Source organism: Lissotriton helveticus, chromosome 3_1, assembly GCF_964261635.1.
Source record: "Lissotriton helveticus chromosome 3_1, aLisHel1.1, whole genome shotgun sequence".
Taxonomy (NCBI): domain Eukaryota; kingdom Metazoa; phylum Chordata; class Amphibia; order Caudata; family Salamandridae; genus Lissotriton; species Lissotriton helveticus.
In genome coordinates this window covers 441,354,147-441,367,436 of record NC_136061.1, presented here as the reverse complement: position 1 = coordinate 441,367,436, position 13,290 = coordinate 441,354,147, and the positions used below count along the sequence as shown (strand labels likewise).

Genomic DNA, 13,290 nt, shown 5'->3' with positions numbered 1-13,290 from the left:
CTCCTTTGCTCACTCAGAAGACAACCAGTGAGGCGAGCAAACTTAAGCTGTGAGCGTCAACCTGATCTTTCCAACCCAGGCGGCGGTCCAGGGTGACCCCCAAATACGTCATGGTTTAGACTTGTTCCAGATTAACTCCACTCAGACTTACGGAGCTCCGGACAAAATGCCTCCTGTTGAGGACCATAAACTTAGTTTTGCCAACGTTTACCTTAAGGTCATTAATGGCACAGAACTCCTCAAAGCGGTCCAGCGCCCGCTGGAGTCCGCTACGTGTTTTCGAGAGGAGCAGAGTGTCATCAGCAAAGATAAGCATTGGAAACTTCAACCCTGCCAACGAAGGGGCGTCTGTTGGGGTGTCTGCAAAGAACTTGACCACTTGATCAATGAACAGCAGGAAGAATGTTGGGGCCAGGACGCAGCCCTGGCGGACACCACGGGTCACGGGAAAAGATTTAGATACTTGTCCCTGGCCTCCCCATCTCACCCTAGCATAATTGTCCTCATGCATTTTAACTATCAGTTCAAGAAGTTCCCTTGGTAGGCCCAAGTCCCTCAGGACGCACCACAATTTAACCCTCGGCACAAGATCGAAAGCAGACTTCAGATCAATAAAAGCGGCGAAGATCGTACCACCGCCGAGCAAAACCACCTTCCAGTAGATCAGACAAAATCTGAACACCTGATCAATGGTGCTCGTTCCAGATCTGAAGCCTGCTTGCATGGGAGAAAGGATGTCCTCTAGTTCAATCCAACCTTGCACCCTGCTTAGAACCATGCGTGCAATAATTTTTTGGAAGGAGTCGATAAGGCTAATCGGGCGATAATTGCCCGGATTAGACCTATCGCCTTTTTTGTGGATAGGGAGTATCTCCGCGCCCTTCCACGACCTAGGGATTCTTGCCCCATTAGCTATGGCATTGGCGATCTTTATTATGAAGGGCACCCAAAGAGTGGGGTTGGCTTTAAACAGGTCTACAGGGATTAAGTCCATACCAGGTGCTTTTCCCCGCTGGGACAAACCAAGTGCTAACTCTACCTCGGTTTCTGTGAATATAAGTCTCTCTCCGCGAATGGGTGGTAATAGTACCTCATTCAAATTAAAAGGAGATTCGGATGTTTCCGCACTGAATTGGGCCGAATAGTGGCTCACCCAGTCTTCTGGGGAGACATGGTTTGTGGGGGTACGTGAGTCGGAATCCCTACCCCATTTCACTAAATTTCAGAACTTAAGCTGGTTATTTGAGGTAGAGGCATCCAGGAGATCAGACCAATACATATCCTCCCACTCACGTTTGGCTTCCCACTGGGCTTTCTTGTATTGCACCCTTGCTGCCTTAACCGCACAAATATTACGGGACTTAACCTCTTTAACAAGATGTTTGTGGGCCTCCCTGCACTTTTTGTTATACCATTTCTGGCGAGTTGCATTCTGTTTAACAATACCCCTCTGACCTGGTAGGGAAAGAAGGAATTTGAGCTCGTGAAAACAGCGCTCATAGAGGTCGATAACAGTATTTGCAGATCCGCCCCCCTGCAAGTCCTCACGCATAATGTCGCCTAACGAGTTAGAAACCACAATCTCAACACACTCCTGAAGGGTCTCATCCCCTGCTAGCCTAGACCATTTTAACCTTCTGCGGTCATTGGTCAAGAAAACGTCCCCTGTCCGGGTTGTCTCGGGTTCTTTTAATCTCTGCATCCCTGGAAACATTAATTTAAGTGAAAGGGGGTTATGGTCGCTTTCTGGGCGAGGTACAACTTCCATATCCACCAGCTGCGGCCAAAATTCCAACTTCAGCAGGAAATAATCAATCCTGCTTTTCCTCAAACCATTATCAAAGGTGTAGTTAGCACCCAGATCGGATTTTGACCGACCATTTATAGCCCTGAACCCCCAGGTAAGGCACAGAGCCATCCAATTCAACGCGGCCTCAGAAGCTTTAACAGTTTTGTTTGCCAATAGATCTGGGATGTTCCAGGCTGCGTCTTCTGCAGAGCCCCAGCTGTCACCGGCTACATATAACGGCTCAAAGGTGCAGTTAAAATCTCCTGCCAGGAGGACAAAATCTTCTCTAGCCTGTCCTGCGAGAAGGTGATCCAATACGTCCAACACAGCAGGGCAACGGCCCCCTGGAAGCCCACGTGCGTATACATTAATAATATTCATGTCCTGGTGGCCCTCTTTGCTCAATTTAATTACCAGGAGGTCCGGATTATTTACAGATATCTCAGATGGATGATATCCAGATGACTGTTTCACCCAGATCAACAGACCCCCAGAAGCACGCCCTTTGGCACCCTTTATGGCTGGTTTGAAAAAATTTACAAAACCTACTCTATGTACTGGATCAGGTGCCCAGGTTTCCTGCAGCAGAATGATATCAAAACTGTCCACAAAGTCCAACCAATCTTCTGATTTCAGGCTGCCCCTAACCCCTGCAACATTCCAAGACAGTATATTAAGTGTATCCAATGGGAGGACTACTGAAGAAATCAATCGTACTGGCACAGCGGGGGACAGTACTATACCTCCCCTTGGCCCAGCTGTGTTGCATGAAACCACCCCTGGAGGACTCACCAAAGCTCTAGTTGGTATCACCTCCGATGAACCTGCCTCTTCGGCTCTGAACTCAATAGAGCCGGGGTGACTCTTTCTTTTCCATCAAAGATCTGGGACAAAACAGCCCCCAAACCACGCACACTTGCATCAGTGGTCAAAATAGTTTTTTTTATGCACATCAAAATGTCCCAGTGTTGGCATCTTCGCTATCTCCCTCTTTACTTTGTCAAAAGCATTTACACACTCATCATTCCAACAAAAAAGAGTTCTTTAGAAGGATCCTAATGGGTTGGATTACACTTGCAAAATTACATACAAACGTCGAATAGTATTCGGCTAGGCCCAGAAAAGATTTAACTTGATCCTTCTTTGTCGGAGGAGGTGCTTGTAATATCGCCTCCGCAAGATCAACCTTGGGACTAATACCCTGCCCAGAAAAGGAGTGCCCAAGATAAGACACTGAGTTGACTCTGAATTTACACTTTTCTCTTTTTAAAGTGAGACCATATTCTTCCAGCCTGGACAAAACTTTAAACAGGATTTCATCATGCTTAAAAGAATCTTGACCATGGACAAGGTTGTCGTCTTAAACAAATATGACAGAATCAATTCCAGACAAAACATTTTTCATAACTCTTTGAAAGCAGGCTGTCGCACTAGCCAAGCCAAAAGGCATCCTTATGAATCTGTGAGCGCCCAAAGGAGTTACAAAAGATGGTAAGTGTCTTGAACCTTCATGTAGCAAAATCTGATGGTAAGCCGCTGATAAATCCATAACACTAAACACAGTAGCACCCCCAAGTTTTGACAATGTCTCATTGATGTTGGGAAGAGGTTGTCTGCCAACCCAAATGGAATTCTTGAGGCTTCTTAAATCCACACACATTCTAATTTTAGTTCCTTTATCCTTGGAGGCCAAAACAATTGGTGCGAGCCATTCGGAGGACTCAATTACTCCTAAACCAAGTAGTCTTTCAATCTCCTCACGAAGTGGTTCCATCATAAGATTAACCACTTTCCTAACTTTATGCACAGCTGGTTTTGCACTGTCCTTTAATATTATTTTGTGTTTGAAACCCTTCAAAAGGCCAAGTTTCCACTAAAAACTGCAGGATACTTGTCAATAATGTCTTGAACATCATTCTGTAATATAATGAAGAAATGCCACCAACTTCTTTTGAATAGCTTTATTCTGACACCCACTGATGACTTGCGGCTGCGGCTGCATTAACTGACATTCCCTGTGTGACCCAGCTCGAGCACACGCTCTCGCTGATGTCACATCATTCTCCAAACAGAATGTCAACATTAAAGAGAAACTACAACAAAACCCTGAGAGTATCGTTTGTTGAGCTTTAAAATGCATTCTGACCCCATAGTACAAAGGAACGATATCCCTTATTATACAGTGTAAAATCCCCCACCCCCGGGGGAAAGCGGAGTCTATTTGCGCCCTTACTGGTAAGTAATTTAAATAAGACTACTATTACAACAGCTTTGGAAATGAATGTTTACCTAGTAATATTTGTATATCCAGGACTCACTAATAGTGAGCGGCAATTCCGTATAACAAGAACCGCTAAGAATCCCTATCTTATAAATACCAACACCGTATGAAGCATGAGTAACGTATAGGGACAAGTTACATATAGGCAGGGATTTAAGTGGGCAGATTTCCTCTGAGTCTCTGACCTGATAGTAAATTTAAGACAAACATTGAAACTGGTCCCTATATCCACTACTTTAATTCTACTGGCACATAACACATCGATTTATGAACAACGGGGAGCATAAAGCGCAGCAACCCCCGCGTCGCGGGACGCGAGCGGGACGCCCGGGGCTAAGCCCGGGCAAAGGGCGGGCCCTCTTAGGCCCTCAGAGGCCCGAGGAGCCTGGCCTGGGCCAGATACCCTGCCCGTTTGTAAATAACCAAAGGACATCGAGACTGCAAAACTGTAAGTTGGCTAAAAAATATTAAGTTGGTGCCATATATTAGTGTGAATATCTGAGAACCTGTTGTATTGAAACAGGGACTGGTCTTTGTTCATAATTCTTTCCTGTTGTATAGTGGGTCATTTGTGTGACTCACTATGAATCACCCAGAGACCAGAAGTAGGGCAGCCGCTGGGGCAAAGAAACTAACCGGTACCCTAGATGACTTTATAGTGCGCACAAACGCCCTTATCGATGAAGGGATCATACTGATGGACAGAAGGGTGTCCCAAGACTTAGCCATGGCAAAACGTTCCTCTCTGGGCCATATTGCTCAAGCTTGCACACCTAAAAATGTATCCGCTTCAAAAACACTAGTAATGGTACACAAGGATCAGGGTTCTGATTTATCAGCCTCACAGGAAGGCCTGGAGGCAACCCCAAATCTTTCCTTGCTGCTGGAAAATGGCCCTGCGGCAATTGAAAATGATACATCAGATAGTACCCTAATTGAAAGGGGGAGGAAGGAGGGGGCAATCCCTAAACAAAAGCCCACTAAGACGACCACTCGAAAAGGTAATAAACCCCAGACTATCAAAATCCACGACCCAATCCAGCTGGATCAAACATTGTCGAATGAGAATACTAACTTAGATGCTGCCAGTAATACTAATGACACCGTAGGGGGACCTCGGGTAAGCACGGGTATAACATTAAGCCTGCCAGATGAAACTATACTGGATAGTAGTTTGGAGTGTATTTTTGACCAAAGTGGGGTAGTTGAGAACCAAGCGGGAGGGGGAGAGGACTGTAGTAGCCTAAGCATGGCTAATAATAACATCTTTGCTATGCTAAAAACTCTTTTAGAACCTATTGAGGTAAGGCTACGATGTCTGGAAAGAATATTGACTAACATCCATAAAGATATTAGTGCCCCTAGCTTTAATGTGAACAATAAAGCTCCACAACAAAAACCAAATATGAATAGACCACCCATAGCTGCAAAAAATGATGTCACGATCAATTTACCATCAAAACCCACCATCAATCCACCTCCAAAACCCACCAATAATCCACTTCCAAAATCTACACCTATACCCAAAAATCCAACCACAATTAATAAAGTAGCGTCACCCAGGCAAACTCCCAAGGATAAAACTAATGTTGGAAAAAGGGAGACACGTAGAAATATACATCTACCACCGGAAGCATTTCCATACGTGGTGGTTCTTACTGGAGTCCCACAACCTGATAATCAATTATATGAAAATAATGGGGGACTTATAAATAAAACAATACATTGGCTAAACGATAATTACCCCTTGCCACCAGCCTTTAAAAGCAATATCCTCATGGTTGAAAGGGCTCCTTGGGTGGGCTATAATAATAATAATAAAAAAAGGATACACGGTGATTGCGTGGTGATAACATTCGAGAATCCCCGCACCGCCAAATTCATTACATCGAGGCCCCCAAGAAATTACGGTTTGTCTATTGTGGCTAGGTCATTATCCTATTTTTACCCTGAGGGTGAACAACCGGACAATAAATGGAGCTGGACCAGGGACAAACGATACCATGGTGGTAATAGCGGTCAGGCTTTTGACAATAACCACCTCAACATACAGTGGTCTGGGAGGCATGAAGATGGTTGGAACACGGTGAAATATAAAGGGAGGCCCCCTTACTCTTGTCCTCAAGGTTATGATTTAGGGTGCACAGGCATCCCGCAATTCCCTTCATTTTTCCCGTGTCACAACCGGTACGATTGCTTAGAAGGAGTAGATTGACTCCCCGAGACCAAGGAAGATGACTTGTTGCCAAACAACGCTTTGGGCTTGGGTCCTATAAGCTGTCTAGAGTCTGAGGAAACCTTAGAAATGCAGGTGGGGGATCAGTCTATACATGGGGACCTGGTCAGTAGACTAGGGGACAGTGTAGATATTTCACCTACTGAAAAAGATTACTGTAAGGTGTTTTTTTGGAACGTGGCTGGGTTAAAACAAAAGATCACTAATCCAACCTGGGATGAGGCCATTACCGACGTGGGAATATTAGCCCTCCAAGAAACTTGGGCTACCACCCCGATACATCTTAATGGCTATAAAACATACTTCACCCCGGCGGTGGGTAGTATACATGGGAGACCTAAGGGGGGGTTGATTGTATATATATCTAATCTTCTAGTATACGATAAAATCTCCTTCTCCCCTGGATCCAGCTATTATCAAAAAATAGTAATCTACACAAGGAAGGGTCCAAAGATGGTCCTTCTTAATTTTTATAATAATTGTCCAGATAGCATGATTAAGGATGTACTTGACACATTAACTACAGAAATGCAAAACGAACTCGATAAGAGCAAGAGGGCTGAAGTTATGTTATTATGGGGGGGTGATTTTAATTGTACTCTCTGCAAAAAGGGCCAAAAGGGTATTTGTGGCCTAATGTTGGAACAAGATGTAAACCTGACGCATTTTGAACACACCCTACTAGGCGACTCATTAAATGAGATGATTTTTAACTTCAATTTTGGGTTTTCTAATGAGCTAGCACACTTTACAACGCCATTTGCTCCAACATTTGTGGGGCGGGGTGCCTCATCTACTATTGATTTTAATTTATGTACACTTAGCTCTGCGAGTAGATTGATCAAAGCAAATGTCATGGATTTACCATTGAGTGATCACCTGCCACAGGTATTAAAAATGGAGAACTTATTTGTTGCAGCTGATACTAGAGAAGGTCCGGACCAAATGGTCCAGGACGTGAGGTTGGGTGCTCAAAATGGTTATAACCTTAAATGGAGCAGATTGGTTCCGGATGACTTTCTGTATAAAATATTGAGGAAATGTATGAGTAGTTTCTTGGTTTGTTTAGACGAATACGCAGAGCACGGTGATATAATAACCCATTTTAATACCATCTCTAGTACAATTAAGGAAGCTTTGTGGGTTGTAAGGAAAAACTTCTTAAAGTCCAATAGGAAATGGTTCGATAGGAACTGCACTCGAGCCTTAACAAAGCTTAGACTTGCAATTCATAAAAGACCACGGGATGTAATCTCAATTAGAATTGCTAGGAAGGACTATAACTTAGCACTGAAGGATAGGAAGGCCTCGATAAAAAGGGAGGCCTGGGATAATCTATGCGCTGCCTCAAAATCAAATGATCCGACAGCTTTCTGGAGGGTTATTAATACCCCCCTTTTATATGAACAAAAAGCACGCCTAGAAATCGCCATCACAGAAGATGAGTGGGTGGATCATTTTTCTTCCCTTTATAAGGCTGTGGAACCAACTCCTGACACAGGTCAGGATGCGGGGATGTTAAGGTTAGTTACTACCAGTACCTTGACTATAACCCTTCCAGAAGTTATAGCTAGTTTGAAGGCGACTAAGGGGGGCAAGGCAGCAGGGCCAGACGGCATACCAGCTGACCTCTATAAAGCTAACATTGAACTATGGGGGCCACTGCTGGTTCAGCTTTTTAATGCCGCCTTGGTAAATAGCCCAATTCCTACCTGGTTTACATCGGTAATAGTCCCAATTTTTAAGAAAGGGGATAGGCTTAGTTGCACTTGCTATAGGCCAATTTCCTTATTGGACTCCTCTATAAAAATTTTAGGGAGAGTGATTTTAGCAAAACTACAGAGCTGGGCTGAGGATAATGGGGTGCTAAGTGATTTCCAATTTGGGTTCCAAAAGGGTCTGGGGACCATAGAGCAAGGTTTGAATCTTTTCACCTTGCAACAAAAATATATAAAGGTTAAAAAACAACGTCTATACCTCACTTTTGTTGATTTAACATCAGCTTTTGACTGTGTGTCACACACCAAACTATGGTCAATTATGGCCGAGTTGGGGGTAGACAATGCCATTATATGTTTTCTGAGAGAGCTTTATTCCGGGGCCACTGCTAGTGTAAGATACGGAAATAGTGGTGAATGTAGCAGACAATTTGGGATTGGCCGGGGTGTGCGCCAAGGGTGCGTTTTAGCCCCCTTTTTATTCTTGTTATATATAAATGGAATGGAGAAGCATCTCGTGCAGGAGGGCCGAGACATGCCTATGGTGAGAGGTAGGCCTGTCCCGGCATTAATGTACGCCGATGATGCCGTTCTGATGGCACGCACACCAATGGCTTTACAAACTTTGGTGACAGCCTTTAACATCTTTATGCTTGGTTTAGATTTGAAAATTAATTGTTCTAAAACTTTATCTATGTTCTGTGGGTCCAGAACAAGCAAGCATTTGAAGCCAATCTTTATAAATACTAATCCCTTAGAAAGGACCCCTACCTTCCCGTATCTAGGGATACTGTTCCATGAAGGTGGCTCTTGGACAACAGCTATTCATGCGAGGTCTCTGCTATTTTCTAAAACTATTATGGCCCTAAAATGCTTTATGAAAAAAATAGGAAAAAAACCCATAAAGGAGATTTTAACTGTTTATAATGCAACCTGTATATCTGTAGCCACTTATGGTGCTGGACTATGGGGGTATTCAAATGTTAGTGTGATTCAAACCATGGAAAACAAGTTCTTATGTCACATTCTGTCCGTACCCCAAAGTACTGCAACGATGATATGCCATGTTGAATTGGGTATACCCTATATTACAGATACTATTAAAATTCAGCCAGTCCTTCTTTGGCATAGGGTCTGGACAAATGAGGAATGTGCTGTCAATCGGGCCATTTTAAAGGACATCATGGTTTTGGACAATATTAGCAACTTTAAATGGATAGGCTTCGTCAAAGAATTTCTTGGGAAAATAAATTGCCCCCAATACTTTGAGGACCCTCAATCCATGGAATACATATCTAGAAAGGATTTGAAAAATCTATGTATGGTGCACCTCAAGGAAATGAGATATATGGAAGAGGTGAGAAAAAAGACTGTTTCTGCCCACCAGGACATTCTATGTGGAGAAAAATTGCAGCCATATCTCTCATTGTATATGCCTAACCATGAACGTTACCTTCTGACCCGTTTTAGACTGAATATTGTTTTTAGGACACTATCGTTCCCCTTGATGAATTGTTGGTCGAAGGATTTATGTCTTTGTCCATGCGATGAAGTATCCCATCAATCAGATATACACATATTATTTTTTTGTAAATTTTATACTCTTCCTCGAAAGAATCTTATCATCCCTATCCTCAAGGATCTAAATGTATATAGATGCCGCCTAGCGTTTACAGAATGCCAGAAAATGGAAACTGTTTTTATGGTTGCTTCAATTGCAGAATTTTTAAAACTGGTTTTGAAGTGCCGTAAATCAATTCAAACGGACTGATTGTTTTTTATTGTATATATGAATTATACTTTGATGCTTTCTTTTCTTTTTGTGTTCTTAAAATAAGCTCACTTCACCTCTTGTAAACTGTATTTGTCATGCTACTTTCATGGTTATCTTGCTTTTTTAACCGAATAAAGTAATTTTGAATCTTGAATCTTGAACAAGTAATTTAACAAAACGTTATGGTAATGCTGTAACTTAACAGTTTTGCAAAATACTAGTTATAACTGTGTAGTTTAAGGGGGCAACGCCTCTTTCAGAGACTCCTCACCTTTTTGCATCCTACTTAGAACCCTGCATATTTATTTATTTAATGCATTTTTATAAAGCACGGACTTTACCCGAGGTGTCAGAGCACTGTACAATAGAACCAGTAACGTTACATGAGAGAACTGTTACAAGAATGGAACAAACAGAAAAATAGCATGCCATGGAGACGAGGCGACGCAGGCAAAAGGCGCACAATCTCAAGCACAGCATGAACCGACTGTAAAAAGCAAAAATTAGAATAAATATAATCACAGTCCATCAACTTAAAAGAGGCTTGAATCTTGGGAGTTCGTTGGCATGTACAGTCTCAAAATGCCATGAACATCTAGTAAAATCATGAAAACTGCAATGAGAGTATCAGGTGATCGTTCCAGCGGTCTGACACTCACCTTCATACTAAGAGCGCAGGCACACTGATGAGCTCTACGGGGGCTGCCATGACAGTCATGACGTACAAGCCTATCGTCACTGCCGCTACTGGTCACGTGACTGAAACTGAAAAGTAAGCCACAAGCAATAATATCTGTCATATCGGCCAATCTTGTAGTGCACACATTTCAAGTATACATCATAGGTTGCCGGAAATACTATAAATATATTAATTGTACAGGACTCTGAGATACTTTATTTTGGAATATAGTCGATTACTACGTGTAAGCACTGTGGCAAATTGTGTTATTTAGTTATGTACGTAGGATTCTGTTGAACGCGCAGGACAACAACAGTTTTGCTTAACGTGTTGCAGACCTATATACATTGATCAGCTGATCTTAGATACGTTTCGATTTTCGGTAGCGGAAAGGGCTGAACTCAAGGAGCAGCAGAGAAGGAGGCGGCCCTAGCTGGAGGCCACCCCTTCTTTCTATGCAAAGACTTGTTTGCGGAGTGGTCTAGTACGGGGCTCGCGGCTCTTTGTAGCTGTGTCCTCTGTTTGTGTCTATTCTAAACGCACCTTTCCTCTGGGTTATGACTACAACGTAAATATTATCGAAGCTGAGCAAGAAAAGAAGACAATCTATTTTTGGAGAACCGCTATAATTTTGATAGTTATGTTTAGAAAAATGGTGTGTCTTTTACTAGCAAAAAGTAAGGGAATTAAAATAATTGAGCACATTGTTACTCAAAAATATATGATATTAATTTCACAGAACAGCTAAGCAAATACTCATGGCGTTAAAACATATGATCTTTTGAAGGTATATTCTATTTTCCCCTAATAAATGTTCTATTCCAAAATGGCCACTACGATATTTTACGGAAACGAGACTAAGGCATTATTTTTCCTATTGTGAAGTGCTCTGACACCTTCGGGAAAAGTCCACTCTATATAAAAACGCATAAAATCAATTTTTAAAAAAGTTAACGCTATTGGCACACAGCACATCTGAGAATCGTACTATTTTTAGCAGTTTTAAACCCGCTTCTGGGGGTCTTGTCCTACTTCTATATTTAGTGGGCTCACTATTTCTTCCGGGTCTGGGCGCATTTTTGAGTGTTTTACTAACAGGAAGAAAATACATCTGCTCTATACGTTCTAAACCCATCTCTGTCAAGAGTACTGCACCTTGTTGAAGTTTTGCTGGAAATTTAGGTACTTGAAGCTTGCGTTCCACTGCTTCTTGGCATCTTGTGCAATTGGGTACCGACCGTACAGCGACTCCGTCCTGCTAAGATCTAGCTTCCAAAACGGAGCCTTTGCAGATGGTATCAGTCCTACTGTTTCCGCGTCCAGTATGGGTCTTGGCAGGCTTGCCTCCGCTCCTCTCACCTACAGCCCTGTTCAATTTGAAACGTAGCTGGGAATGTGAGCGCTACCGTTTCCCACACATGCACTCTCCTTGGCTTCTCTCATTCAGCGCTCTCTTTCTAAGTCATCGCTTTTCCCCGTACTCACCAAATGCAAATCGATCTCAACTGAGCTCTTTCAACCGAAAACACTATATGGAGTGGAAGCCCAAGACCTGGTTCTCTCAAATCGGATCTCTTAAGACTGTAATCCCTTGATCCTTTGATTCCACGCTCTATCGTGCAAGACTACCTTGATGGACCAATGTTGGAGTAAACAATAAGCAAAAGACCTCATTCCTCACTAGTTCAAAGCTGAACTTATTGGTTGCACTGCCTTCATGAACCGGGGACTTGAAAGAGACAGACTTTTTAACTGTATGCCTTAAACTCCCCGGATGGTGGACGGCAACGTTTCTCTACTACAGTGCCACATTCAGTTGAGGGGACCACCATGGTCTTTCGCTCTGATCCTCCATAGCACACGCCTGAGGGCCCAGTGTAAGTTTTTGCCAATAAATACTGATTTTATAGTGTACATGTATTTTTAAGCATTTCTCCCCATTAACTTGTGGGCGTTTCAATGCTATCTGCTAACACTCGTTTGGGATTGCAGTCACGTGTGCAGTATCCATTGCCTACTACACCTTCAAAGCACTGTCACCTACTGCCCACAAAATCGTGTAACCCTTAGTTACTTCTGTCCACAAACATAAAAGCTTCTAAGTACTAGTGTCTAATAAGTAGAATGTGTTGTAAACCCATATTCATAAAAGCAATAGGGGCATATGAATCATGCTCATTACTTATTTTTCCGAAATGCCTAATTTCATAATTTACACTTAATTTAACTGTTACAATAAGAAGTTTAAAGAGAGGGTTGTTTACGTTCAATCAATCAAGGATTTTGTAAGTGTGCTACTCACCCGTGAGGGTCTCAAGGTGCTGAGGGGGCGGGGGAGGTGCGCATATCCGATTCAGCCTCAGAGCCAGGTCTTGAGGGTCTTCCTGAAGGTGTTCAGGGAGGGGGTGTGTCGGATGTCTGCTGGTAGCTTGTTCTAGGTTTTGGCTGCAATGTGGGAGAATGATCTTCCACCTACTCTGGTTCTGTGGATCTGCAGGGTTTCAGCTAGTGTGAGGTTGGCTGATCAGAGGTTTCTTTTGGGTACCTGGAAGTTTGTTTTGGCTGCAATGTGGGAGAATGATCTTCCACCTACTCTGGTTCTGTGGATGTGCAGGGTTTCAGCTGGTGTGAGGTTGGCCGATCAGAGGTTTCTTTTGGGTACCTGGAAGTTTATTCTGTCGTTGAGGTATTTGGGTCCGTTGTTGTGAAGGCATTTGTAGGCGTGGGTGAGGATATTGAAGGTGACTCTTCTCCACGGGAGCCAGTGGAGTCTCCGCAGGTGTTGGCTGATGTGTTCATGCTGGGAGATGCCC

General features: G+C 43.1%; 2 protein-coding genes across 6 annotated transcripts in view; one reads left to right on the top strand and one right to left on the bottom strand.

Annotated features, from left to right (window-relative positions):
- The window catches only part of FASTKD2 (FAST kinase domains 2), a 328,458-nt gene extending 316,577 nt beyond the window's left edge, over positions 1–11,881 (bottom strand). For 3 of the 5 annotated variants that reach the window (XR_013608644.1, XR_013608645.1, XM_078680303.1), the window contains exon 1: positions 10,458–10,567. The gene's annotated coding sequence lies outside the window, so the exon portion shown is untranslated. Of the gene's footprint in view, positions 1–10,457; positions 10,568–11,632 lie in introns of those variants that run through there. The other 2 variants (XR_013608646.1, XM_078680305.1) reach the window with 2 other exon arrangements.
- The window catches only part of ZDBF2 (zinc finger DBF-type containing 2), a 269,121-nt gene continuing 267,389 nt past the window's right edge, over positions 11,559–13,290 (top strand). Inside the window, exon 1 of the mRNA XM_078680302.1 lies at positions 11,559–12,354. The gene's annotated coding sequence lies outside the window, so the exon portion shown is untranslated. The remainder of the gene's footprint in view (positions 12,355–13,290) is intronic.